This window comes from Rhyacophila brunnea, unplaced genomic scaffold, assembly GCF_057557595.1.
Source record: "Rhyacophila brunnea isolate RB1 unplaced genomic scaffold, BYU_Rbru_1.0 scaffold_11, whole genome shotgun sequence".
Taxonomy (NCBI): Eukaryota; Metazoa; Arthropoda; class Insecta; order Trichoptera; family Rhyacophilidae; genus Rhyacophila; species Rhyacophila brunnea.
The window spans coordinates 37,856,011-37,870,696 of NW_028232763.1; positions in this window are offsets into that span (position 1 = coordinate 37,856,011).

Sequence of the window (14,686 nt, forward strand, 5' to 3'; positions counted from 1 at the left end):
GTTCAGTAAAAGTATATGACAATCTAGCAGTGGATCAACTCCAGTTATAATATAATTCAAATTTTGTATACGTACATATTCCATTCGGTTCTTATTTTAATAAATATTTATTAATATAGGTATAATATAATACAGTTTTTATTTTACTGATTCTTCGAAGAATATTTATCAATAATCGATTTGTAAGGATGCAAAACTAAATATCTATGAACAATTTAATTTATTTAAACGACAATGAAAAATAATAATATTTTGCCGTAATCATGTTTCACATTTTTTACGAAACACACAAATGATAATAATGTGTAAGTAATAAGTCATTAAAGTAGATTCTCATAAATTAAAACAAGGATTGTTGACGTCATAAATCCAAATTATGTGACTGAGATGTGGTGTATACATGTTTGGTTTTATCTTATGTGGGAGACCCTTTTTATCCCTCGTTATTTTTATGAAAATACTACATACAGATCGCGGAAAGGGTTTTGTTTTTCTTTGTGTATATTTCAAAAATAATACTGTAAAATTGTTACATCATTGTTAAAATACATACCTACATGGCATAACACGTCATTACAATGCATATCATTACATTACACATGTTTATGTTTATTGGGACGAGAATATAATTAAGCTGCATAGTAAATTTATGAAAATACATCAAAAGTAAAATAAAGCCTCCAGATCATCATTTATGGCACTACAACCCTTGGAGGGTCTTGGCCTCCTTCAAAAACTTCCTTCATCCTTGACGATTAAGCGGCAAGACTCTCCAGTTTCTTTGACCGAGCATTCTTAAATCTCCTGTGGCGCACTCCAGCAATACATAGCCCACATTAATGGTGTGTCTTTCGGAATTCTATGCAGTGGCCGATCCAGATTAGTTTCTGCATTTTCATATGCCAAGTGATCTTTTCGTTCCTATAAAGTGTGTACATTTCCTCATTATATCTTGATTTCCAAATCCCACGTCCTTGAATAGCCCAAATATTCTTATCAAAACTGTCCTCTCAAAAATATCCATATTTTTATCATCATGTTTGCCCAGTGCCCAGCATTCTGATCCAAACATTAATACTGGGTGCAAGAGAGTTTTATATAAGATTGTTTTAGTTTTCCTTGGGAGTGCTTTGTTCTTAATAAACCTTTTGAGGCCAAAATAGCACCTGTTGGCGAGGGTGATCCGGTGATTTATTTCGTCGCTTGTGTCATTAGTGTTTGTCACAAGAGACCCTAGATAAACTAATGAATCACACAGTTTTAAAAGCGTCGCTGCCAATTATAAAGGTATTATTCACATCTGTTGCACTGTGGAGAACTGGCATGTATTTTTTTATACTTTCGATTATAAGTTAAGCCTCCAGACATTTATTTATAAGCAATTAAAATTATAAAAATAACTGCAGCGAATGAAGTTTGAGCCCTCAATAGTTTCCACAATAGGTGTATTATGTACAGTTCTTTCGTATTTTACGTAACGATTGTTGATTGCAATGTTTATGGTTGCAAGATACAAATTTAATATTTACATAAGATCATTTTTTGCCTATTCCAAACAAAATACGTTTGTGCATGGTCTGAACTAGATAAAATACTGTTGTATACAAACTATTACCAGAGCAATGACATTATTATGGACGAAGCATCTGGAAAAAAATGACACTCACTTTTTTGTCGAGTCTGCTGAATGGCATAATCTGTTCTAACGCCATTACAATAAAGGTGATATTACTATAAATTTCCGATGCTTTTTGTCGGGTCGCCGAATTTTGAGAGCGCTTATGAGGAGGTATTAAAAAGGCCAATAATTAAAATTTGTTGCAATTAAGCATGGCAGTCGTAGCATACTGGTAATGTACAGGGCGCGATATCCGAGAGACCAAGGTTCGATTCCTGCCAAGTGTCTTACCTTTTTCAAAAAAAAAAATTGTTTATTGGCTATATTTTCAGAATTGTGTATGTTTATGAAGAATGATTTTTTAATTATATATACAGTTATTTTCATTACTTATTCTAATATATAACGTAAGGAGCATATTTGAGGGTGCCGAGTTTGACCAGCGTCAGTCGGCGTCGCCACAATTTGGGCGATCTCCGACTCGAGATAGGCGTCGCGACGTCATTCCGCGCACGTCCCTCCGACATAACTTTTACCCGTGTAACTCCGCAGATATGACGCGATTATTCAGTGGCGCCGAATAATATGGATTTTTTAAAGCCATAAAAATGCCTCAACTCTATTACAGAGCTTAACGGCTTGTTAATAATTAAATTTGGTACAATTTTCAAATCGAATTTAATCGCTGGAAGTAATGCGGCGTTATTATCACAGCGTAGATATTATCAAGCATTAAATTCAAATTGAATACTACACAAACTTTTATTTTAAAATCTTGTCTTTTACCGCTTACAACTATATCAGCCGGGGTCGATGCACTGTTGGATGAATGTCTCCATATAGCATCTTCCACTCCTTCACTGCTACGGTGTAATTTTAGGGCTATAATTTGATCAAATCAAATTTTATGTGTTTTACATAGTAAATATTACAAAGTTTTAATTTAAGACGTTCATAACATGACACTCAACAGCAAAGTATGAAGAAATAATATTAAAACAGTATAAAAAAAGAAATAGATCAGTATTATGTTATTACAGTAGAAAGTAAAAATTCAAAAATTATAAATTAGATACAAGGAAGTACACCGAATGAGGTAAGTAGATAAGTGTGTGCCCTTTGTACACTACTGACTACTCTATGACTGCATCTGTCACTTGGGTATCGATAACTAGAAATAATGATGTTTTATTTTATTACATCAGTTTTTTTATACATCATGTACCGTTGTTGTACCATCATATTATATTTTAGGTTTACATTACATCAGTATATTATAATGTATATTCATAGGTTTTATTTTATATTTCTGAAAAAAAACACTTTCATGTTGTTAAAGAATTTATCTTTTGCATATTTAAAAAAATGTATTGAGTCTTATTGACACAAAAAACGATATTATGTCATGTATAAAAAATATTTTAAGTATTAAACAATTACATATTTGACACATTATTTCAGACTATTACATTTATTGATGCTAGTTGTATTGAGTAAATAATATTATTGAAAGTATAAAAGTAAAGCACCTCTAAGACCTCTAATCCTCATTTCTATCTTCCAAACATGCTCCATCTGGAAGAAAATTCAACATATTTTTTTAATAAGATAACTATATAAATATATTACATTAGGTACCTATGCAAATGTTAAAATAATAATGCCTGTCAACAATAATTTTAGTTCTATTATGTTTATCAAAGGGAGTATGAATATTGGGTAAGCCACTAGTAGGCGTATAATGGTTGGAACGGAATGAAATTGACATCTATATATTAGTACTTAGGGCATCTCATGATCAATAAAACTATGTAGACTACCCAAATATGTAGAGGAACATGCTGGGAGTAAATAGTCATGCTGATATTGGACTTAAATGGTTAACATACCAGTCGTATCAAAACACAAAACAAATAATGTACTAAGTGCATGTCAAAGTAATTTTATTATTATATTCTAATTGATTTATGTTTTATACTATTCAAATTTAAAAACTATATATGTGGTCACCAATGATAAATACATACAGACGCAGGGGGCACGTACAACTTTGCAGTTGAATGGAAAAGTGGGGATACTCCAATGATCCTTAAAACTGTGAATGTGGCACTGAGGAAACTGCGGAACATGTTATGGTCGCTCATTCCAACCAACTGCACCATTAATGGTATTATGTTGAAAACTAATGACGCGGCTATCACGGTGGCCAACCCATGTTTAAGAGGCGCATCTATCACACGGACATGATAATATAAGAAGGAGAAGATAAAGACACATAATATAATTAAGTCTTTTTTATATTTATTTATGCACATATAAAATTTATACTCAACATTAAAAGGTCTTGAAAATATTCTATGTAGGTATGCCACATTTATTTAATTGAATATCGACTGGTAATAAATCAAAGATTAGACAATTGCTAAAAGAGATATATAAAAAAACTTCTACGCCACTGTCATAATCTCCCGGTCATCGTGGACAAATCTGGGTTAGCGAAGCCATTACAGGGTTATGGGCCCAAAGCGCGGGCGGTATGGGGCCCGGTCGTGATTTGGGGCCCGCCTTTGCTTCTTGTGGGCTTGCCATTACTTCACTGCGGTGAAAACACACACTGCGGGGTCGATTGCATGCTGAACATGACTCTCAAAGGTTGGTGGTATGTATTGTGATAGAAAGGAAAGAAGATTGTGTGATGTTTTGGTCAAAAAATATATTACCGATATATATTTAGATCCAAAATAAAACTCTTTTATCCCACATTTTCACCCCTCTCTATTAGAATTATATGGAATTCCCAATAATAATATGTATTTTGTTTCTACTATAATATATACATATGTACACATTATGATTATAGCAAAACTTGGAAAGATACAATTAAACTATAAAATTACAAAACAAGTCATAGTGGAATCGGCAAAGGTATGAGAATTCACATAAAAATCTCTGGTTTGGTACGGCATATACAACTTGTAATTTCTCGAGAGTCGAGAATTAAAAAAAAATCGGTGTGTGTACTTATGTACGCGCGTTGGAAGTTATATTTCTTTGGCGTAACAAAACAAAAACCAAACTTGTGATAACCTAGATTCTTCGACTAGCTTTTAATTATCTTGTTAAATTACACACGTAAGAAAACGGGCCGCTTATTGAAGCGCCGTTGGATTATTTCTATACAATTTAACTTATATTACTAAATTATATAATGGTTTCTCGTTGTTTTTATTTTTAAAATACCAAATGTCACTGTTTGTATGTTTAATAGTTTGTTTACGTAAGGAATTGCAAATAGCCGACAATAATAAATTCGATGCCTAGGCAACGGAACAATTCTAAACTATAATATTATACTGTATAATCGTCACAATTGCAGTATCATACTGTGGCGTAAAGGTAGTGCGTTCGGCTGATAACCAAATAATCGGTGGTTTGAATGCAATCGAGTGCGTTTTTTTTCTGTGAAAAAATAAATTATGTGTAACATGTCACACGCCAAAAATACACTCTGATCTTATTTTCCAAACGCGCCTAAAGAAGTATAACTTCAAAAATATATCATTAACGAGATTGGTATATTGATTCTTGAGAATGAAAATCGAAAACTATTTTTTAGCTTTCTTTATTTTTTTTCACCCTATGAGACTTTAACCCACAACAATCACATTTTGGATTCTATAGTTTATCGTTTATTCATTGGTGAAAATATTCTTCTATTTTTTATAGTTATACTAGCTGAAGTACCCGGCTTCGCACAGGGTCGCTTCGTGGGTATATTTATCTTAGATATTTAAAAAATAATAAGAGGTAATTGTTTTTTTAATATTAAAATATCTGTGTTATACAATATGGCAATATGAAAATAATTCTAATAGGAGTAAATGTCAAACAAAAGACCACTAAATTAAAATCGAATCCAAAATATGCAAACGTTATTAATGTTATTAATATGTAGTAAAAAAAATCAAAATTTCATGGAACAAACAAACAATAAACCTTGTATTTTATATAATACTAATTTAGAAACCTTCGCGGGTGTGCGCACAACAACTGACAAAAGTTTCATCGCAATCGGTCGAATGTTATAAGAACGCATATGAATAGAAGAAGAAGATCATTTTCTAATTCAAAAATCTTCATGGGCATGCGCACGACAACTCACAAAAGTTTCATTGCGAATAGAAGAAGATAAAATAGAAGAAGAAGGAGATGGTTATTCTAATTCAGAAACCTTTGCGGGTTTTGGCACAATTATTGACGAACGTTTTATTGCAATCAGATGAATGGAATAGAAACGCATACGAATAAAAGAAAATAGAATGATGAAGAAGGAGAAGATGATGATTTTTCTAATTCAGAAACCTTCGCAAGTGTTGGCACAACCACTAACGAAAGTTTCATCGCAATCAGATGAATGGTATAGGAACCATACAAATAAAAGAAGATAGAATGATGAAGAAGAAGAAGAAGAAGAAGAAGAAAAAGAAGATGGTTGTACTAATTCAGAAACCTTCGCGGGTGTTGGCACAATTACTGACGAAGGTTTCATCGCAATCGGATGAATGGTATAGGAACCATACGAATAAAAGATAGATAGAATGAAGAAGAAGAAGAAAATGTTGATTTTTCTCATTCAGAAACCTTTACAAGTGTTGGCACAACCACTAACAAAAGTTTCATCGCAATCGGATGAATGGTATAGGAACCATACAAATAAAAGAAGATAGAATGATGAAGAAGAAGAAAAAGAAGATGGTTGTACTAATTCAGAAACCTTCGCAAGTGTTGGCACAACCACTAACGAAAGTTTCATCGCAATCGGATGAATGGTATAGGAACCATACAAATAAAAGAAGATAGAATGATGAAGAAGAAGAAAAAGAAGATGGTTGTACTAATTCAGAAACCTTCGCAAGTGTTGGCACAACCACTAACGAAAGTTTCATCGCAATCGGATGAATGGTATAGGAACCATACAAATAAAAGAAGATAGAATGATGAAGAAGAAGAAGAAGAAGAAGGAAAAGAAGATGGTTGTACTAATTCAGAAACCTTCGCGGGTGTTGGCACAATTACTGACGAAGGTTTCATCGCAATCGGATGAATGGTATAGGGACCATACGAATAAAAGAAGATAGAATGAAGAAGAAGAAGAAGATGATTGTACTATTTCAGAAACCTTTGCGGGTGTTAACACAACAACTGACGAAGGTTTCATCGTAATCGGATGAATGGTATAGGAACCATACGAATAAAAGAAGATAGAATGAAGAAGAAGAAAAAGATGATGATTTTTCTAATTTAGAAACCTTGATGGGTGTGTATACAACCACTTACCAAAGTTTCATTGTAATCGGATGAATGGTATAGGAACCATACGAATAAAAGAAAATAGAATGAAGAAGAAGAAGAAGATGATGATTTTTCTAATTCAGAAACCTTCATGGGTGTGCATACAACCACTTACAAAAATTTCATTGCAATCGGATGAATGGTATAGGAACGCATACGGGACAGACAGACAGACATACAGACAAACAGACATTCATTTTTATATATTAGTATAGCCTATACTCTTCGCGCAAGTGCAAGCAATAAGTTGACAAAGTTTTATCGCAATCGCGTTAAATACGAACAAACAAACAAACACACAAACAAACAAACAAATATTAATTTTTATATATTAGATTAATGAGATAATGCGATTACAATATGTATTAAGATCGCAAAAAATGCCTTTCTCAAAATGAGATACCCCATTAGCAATCGAGACCTTAACCTAGATGATATACTGCTTATGATACGTTATTATGTTCTCTTAATTCTTTTCTATGGTATGGAAGCATGGACGTTTAACCAAGAGATGCCACAGAGAGGTGAAGCTTTTGAGATATAACTGTATATACACATCCGTAAAAATCATTGGACTGACCGGGTGATAAATTTTGAAGTTGTCAATCGAATGGGAAAGAACCGATGAGATCTGCGTAGTATCAAAACCAAAAAACTACAGTACCTCCAACACATTATGAGAGGAGAAAAGTATAGCGTTCCCCAACTTGTCATCCAAGGATATATCGACGGTAAGCATAGCAGGGGACGACGCCGTCTTTTGTAGCTTCAAAATCTCCGTGATTGGTACGAATGCAGTTCCACCGAACAGTTACGGGTAGCAAATGATAAAGCTAAGATCATATGATGGCTGACCTCCGCTAGGGGATGACAAAATAAGAAACAGATTAATATTGTGTTACGAAATAAAAGATGATTTACTTATAGTGAATAAATGATATAAAGTCTTAATGTGTTATCGATGCGAATGAAACTGTTTATAAATGTAATATTAATATTTGAATCAATCATGAGGAATCATGGGATCAATTATTGAAGGTTGGATTACAAAATCAACATAACTGAACAATTTTACAGCAAAGAGCAAAAAAGCTTAATAGAATCGCATCCTTGTGAATTATGATTTTTTTTATTTTGATGTGATACTACACAATATGTGCTTATTTTTCAATGAGAAATAATAATCATTAGAACATTTTAAGTACCTATCGGAAAAATATGTAATAGAGAATATACACATGTCATTTGACTTAATTATTGTGATGTATTTGTAGAAACTCTTTTGTCAAATGTTTTTTTGTTGCTGGATAAAAAAAAAATTAACACTTCTAACTCGTGTTATGTGTTGTTTTTGAAAGAATGGTAAATTAAAGCATATATACAAAATTTAAAAAAACAAAATTACATACATATTAAATGTGAAAAAATGACATCTGTTATTTTCGTAATCCACCCTTCAATTACAGTATTATTGTAATATTTAAAATGAAATATAAAATCCAGTTTCAAATCTATTCATTCCTTAGCTTTTAATTTTATAAAATTTAATATATTATTTGTTAAATATTTGAATGAAGAAAAATTAAGAAACTGCTATTATAAACTGACTTGGTTATTTCTTTAAGCAGTTAAATTAAAAAGATTTTTTATTATGAAATTTAAATAAAAACTATCACTTTGTTTGGATGTGAAGAAAAATGTTATTAAAGTTTTGTATAGAAAATAATAAAACAATTATAACTGCTCCAATCTGTTATCCTCTTCTCATGGTAATACTAAAAGAAAACATAACATAAAACTCGCCAAAAACACAACAGATCTCTTTCGTACAGAAACATTATTCATGAACATACTGAAAAAAATTAAAAAGTAGGTATATGAAATGTAGTATTATTGTTGTTAAAGTACATTCTTTTGATATAATACGTAGAACATGCTCTGTACTCACCCTTTCGTGGTGTTGTTTGATGAATTGTGAGAGATAAAAGAAAAAAAAAACAAATGTTCCCCTAAATAAATGATACAGACAAATAAACGTATGTACTGAATACATATTACGTAGCTTAGAGCCTTCAAATAAATTTGAGTCTTTAAAAACAAAACTGGAATCGTTTTCAATTTTATGAACGCAACTCGCATTTTTTCAAAAGAGTTTTTGAAAAGCGTCTTACATGAAAATATAAATTTTATCTACCAATTTTCAAAACAAACATATTCTGTTTTCGAATTTATCACAATAAAATAACAAACATATTATATTTTTTAATCAAAGACATTATTTATTTTTGTTATATTTTTTGAAAAAAATAGAATTTAAAAATCTATTAAATCAGTCACTCAATTAAAAACATAGTTGTTTATCCATACTAATAACACCTTCCACGGTTTTGTCACATTTTAAATAATATATAAATTAATTTTTACTTAGGCACAAAAATTGGCGCAGACTATTCTTTTTACCAATGCAGTAGAGTTTTATTTTAATATCGCAGAAGATTCTGAATTTTAAAATAAAAATTCTCAATAATAACGCACGTAACTTATTAAAATTATTAAAATGAGTACATTAAGTGGTCAGATATCAGAGGATGAATGGTTAGGTGAGGTGCGGTAGGGCTTGCCTCTACATCCAACCGTTGTAAATCGGGTAAGCCTAGTCAAAACATAATAAGAAAATTGTATCACGATTTGATAATGTAGTCAGATAGCAGTGGTGGATTGGTGAACCCATCGTTGTCCATTTCATCGATGTGAAAAAATCAAATTGTGTCAGTTCTTCTTTCGTTCTGTATGTATATCTACTTTTTATTTCCGTATTTTACGCTGGTGAAGTCTACTATAATGGAACATCTTAACTTTGAAATTGCGCAAATTGCGATTTCGTCTACTGCGCACAAATTACTTAGAATAAATTTATTTATTGTAATAGCTAGTATTTCCGACTGCTCTTATATGAAGCCTATTTTCTCAAGCTCTGCGTCGCCTTACTAGGTAAGTCATATTATTTTCTGTCAAAACTATCGAACTTGACGCTTATGTGGTATGTTTATAGCCTTGATTTATTGTAGATATGAAAAATAAGTATTATGAATAAATAAAAAATATACAAACAAGAATGACAATAATAATAGTAATGTGATATGATTATTATGTCTTTCTGCCAAGAAACAATTATTTTAGGATAATTAATATTAGAGCATTTTACTTGAAAATATAATACTATAATATTATAATCATTGTTAGATGCTAAGTAAACAAGAAACATATACTTAGGCCAAACTAAATATAGGCTATTTATCTTGAATAGACACGTAGAAAATCAAAAGCAACTTAAGTGGGTAGACTTATAATTATTATGTGTGTGTTTTGATTATAATTAATAATTAAAAATTAATTAGAATATAGTTGGAAAATAATTTTAAAGGTCACTCAATTATTTATTAACATTCTATTTTACAGAAGTACACATTTTTATCAAAAAAAATGTTTAAAATATGATGTCATGTTTAATACTAATTACGAAGAAACGTAAATACCAAATTTATAACAGTCCTGACGTGACGTGAGGCCAGATTATGGTCCTCATTAAGCATTTTTTTTAAATCTAAAATTTGATCCATAATATATAATACGTGGAGCACTTCACTATAATAATGATAAGACAATCAACAAGTAGATTCGCAGCCAAACAATTATTGTTTTTGACCAGATGAAAAAAACCTTCTTTGTATAGATATAGTCTAAATTTATGACTTTAAAGCTGAACAAAGATTCACTAAATATCCATTGAAACAATAATATTATATAAATCTGTCATAAAATATGTCGGTATATCAAAGCAAATATGGAACGAATTATATGGCAATTACTCCATTGAATCACACACTCCCACTCACACACTCCATTGAATAATCGTAGTAGATTTTTGGATTTCCACCGTGTGTCTTTCTTCCTTCTTTACATGACGTTTCGGGCTCGTTGCAGAGGCCATTATCAAGATATCATCTATCATATCTTAATAATGGCCTCTGCAATGAGCCCAAAACGTCGAGTAAAGAAGGAAGAAGGACACACGGTGGAAACCAAAAAATCTACTATGATAAAAAAACAACCGTGAAAGCCTCAAACATTATATATCCATTGAATAAATTACCAAATATATTTGACTAATTTCTGTTAAATTTGGTGAAAATCAAAGATATAATGGATGTGTTTACAAAATAATAATATAAAAAAGTGTAATAACCACTTTTACTATGATATCTGTTGTACTACTTCATATCATTATAATTATTTACAACAACACTCTTTTATGATATTATTAATAATATTATATTTTATATGATCATTAAATGTTATTATTTTGATGAGTAAAGACAGGTTATCATAATGATGTAGGTATACGTCCCCAGATTATTAATTTTCAACCTTCACATAGCACTTCGGCTATTAATAATAGAGAACACGCTAAAATGTTGTCAATGACAATGAATCGTACATTCAATCAGTTTTTTTTATATAAGGTAGGTATTCGATGTACTTTTGCAAACATTTTCAATCATCAAATGTTACTATCAACAGCTTTCAACACCTAGTTTTGTGTTTTTTTTGTTCAATTCACCGCATTTCCTGCGCCTTCTATTGAAAATATATAAATAAGCTCACCGGATGAACAAAAAAAAATCCACGCGCAATATTGCCCTACAGGAGGACTTTTACCTGTCAACGTTGCTGTTATTGACTCTACAAAATTTTCAATTTGGGTTTTACGTGTATCCGTATATGCCCTGGTTTAGCTGTTCTGTGTGAATGCAGAGAATTGAAAACCGGTTTTTTAATATAAATTATATCAACAAGTGAGGATCAAAATTTGATATTAATATTGAATATTTAATATTGTTATATGATAACTAATACAAATAATTACAAGATAAAAATAACTTTTTATATACAACGTTTTTAGATTTTCTGTTGAATCATATAAACTTGACTTTACTAGCTAAAACGATCAAAAAAAATTGAATTTGATAGAAATAATACTGAAATGTCATTTTGACACTCGTATTGATTTACATAGTAACGCATGTATATATTAATAATTTCCTAGCAACTTCCGAAATAATTTTTCATACAAAACAGAATTAACCGAAAATGAATTTAATTATACTTAAAGATGGCTAAAAGTATTAAAAATGCATTGGCATCGTGTTCTGATATATTCTAAAAGTTTCAAATGTCTAGCTAGTCGGGAGGTTAATAATTAAAAATCGATTGCAAGATTTGTACCAGACAAATAAGAATACGACCTAATAAAAACGTTGTAAAATAAGCTATCAACATCACTAACCTAATTTAATAGGTCTAAAACAATATTTAAAATTAGACCATTATAAATATTTGACCATTGAATCAATACGTAAAATCAATTTTAGATTCCAGACAAGACTAACAATTATTAAAAAAATAAATAAACTGATTAAACACTTATGTAAAATATATATTGTCGAATTAGATAAGCAATGTTTGTGTTATAATATTATAGTAAAGTAGGTAATACAAGTAAAAAGCTGAAATTTGGCACACCTGTAGCGTTTCCATTTAAAATCCGTGAAGTATTATTAATTGCTCACATTAATCGTGTCAATCTAATTAAAATTACTCTAGATTAGTAAACCAATCCCGTTGGAAATTTTATTTATAAATACCTATACAGAAATATATTTCGTTATAAAACTTTCCCATTATTATATATACGAAAAGACAATGAAGGTACCTACTATGACATCATAAACACTCAATATTGTTATAAACACACTACATAAGCGTGAAGATCGATATTTTTGACAGAAAATATGAGGTAGAGCGACACTGAGCGAGAGAAAACGATGCAATAGACTTTATGTAAGAGCAATCGGAAATAATAGCGGTAACAATAATTAAATTTACCCTATGCAATTCATGCGCAGTATAAGAAATCGTACTCTGCGCAATTTCAAGGTTAATATTTTGTTCCACTATATTATTTAAAATATTTTATTTTTTGTAATATTTTAAATAACATACTTTTTAATTTAATAAGACCCTCTTCATTTTTAAGACATCTTCAATTAATTATATTAGATAGGCACACAATATAATATTATAATAAGTAGGTAACAATATTATCTCTTTTCTATTTCTAAAAAATCTAAATAATTCATTTTTAACAATTGAAGCCCCCCCTCAATAATGCTCTATGTTACATTTGGGCATTTTGAGATAATCAAATAAAACTATTTTGTTGAGAAGATTATTAATTTAAAGGCCTCTCCTGAATTCTTTAACTACTTTTATTCCTCTTCAATTTTCCATGAGAATTTTTCTCTGTAAAGTCTTTTTGGATCCGCAGAGTTAACAAAAACTCTCGTATCATCCTCAATTTTGACAGATGCTAGATCATTATTGTAGGGAAGCCAACATAATGGATCAAAAACAAGTGACTTAATGTTGCGATATCATAAAAATACATATGTGATGTAGATCATGGTTGCATATTTAGTTCAAAACTGCCAAAATGTAACATAGATCACTATTGAGGGGGAGGCTTCAATTTTATTCATAACTAGTCGGTAAAATAGTTAGATAGTAGTAATGTAGTGAAGTAGTGAGGTAAGGTGCGAGTGAAGAGCGTCTTTCTATATCCAACCGTTGACTATGTTATTGATATTAAAAAAACTGAATCAGTGTTTTCTTCAGTCCGAATACAAATCGACTTTTTATTTCCGTATTTCGCGTAGACAAAGTACAGGGCTGTCGCTAGTTAAAATTAAAAAAATAATTTATATGTGCAAAATTTACTGTATAGAACATAAATATTGAAAAATAATATTATACACGCACTTATGCATAATAATATACATATTTAAGCTTTATTATAATATAAAGTCGATAAAACGCTGAAATATAATGTAATTTTCATTCTAACATCTAACATTATTTTTAATATTTGTTGTAAATATAAATAAGTACCCATGTATAGACAATAAATTAATTGATTATGCACATCTTTAAGTTTTAGCGAGGGAAGAATTATTTTCTTTTAATAAACATCATAAGGCATAATAATTTTTCTCAATCTATATTAAAAATGTGTCAAGCACGAAATGTATAAGGTACGACTACTGAGAAGATAGAAGCATATTAAACTGATTTGCTTATTTACTCCAACAAATCGTAACGTACGTCTATTCCTTTGCGCATTTAATTCAACTGTGCGGCGTCCAATCTCCCGGAGGCCAGTTGGGTCGGCGTCGAATTGGGTTGGCGTCCAATTGGGCCGGCGTCCGATTGTACCGGCGGCCAATTACCGGAGGCCAATCGGCGGAGGCCAGTTCGCGGTGCCAAATCGTCCCATTCCCCATAAACTGTCTTTATAAATTATACATCATCATCATCTTCACCGTCAGTTGGGGTCGATCAACTGCTGGATGGAGGCTTCTACTAAATCCTTATAGGTACGTCTCTCATCCATAGATTGTATAAATTGATTAAACACTTTACTTGTTGACCCTCACGATTTAATTGTTATGTGTTATGTTATGTAATTGGTATGAGTGTCGATTTTTTTGGTCAGAAAATCAGTTTATTATTATGTTTGTATTCGAGAAATATATATTTAAGCCCAGTTTACGGAATTTATTTGCAAGGATCTACGTTTTATATTATATATATGTAAGT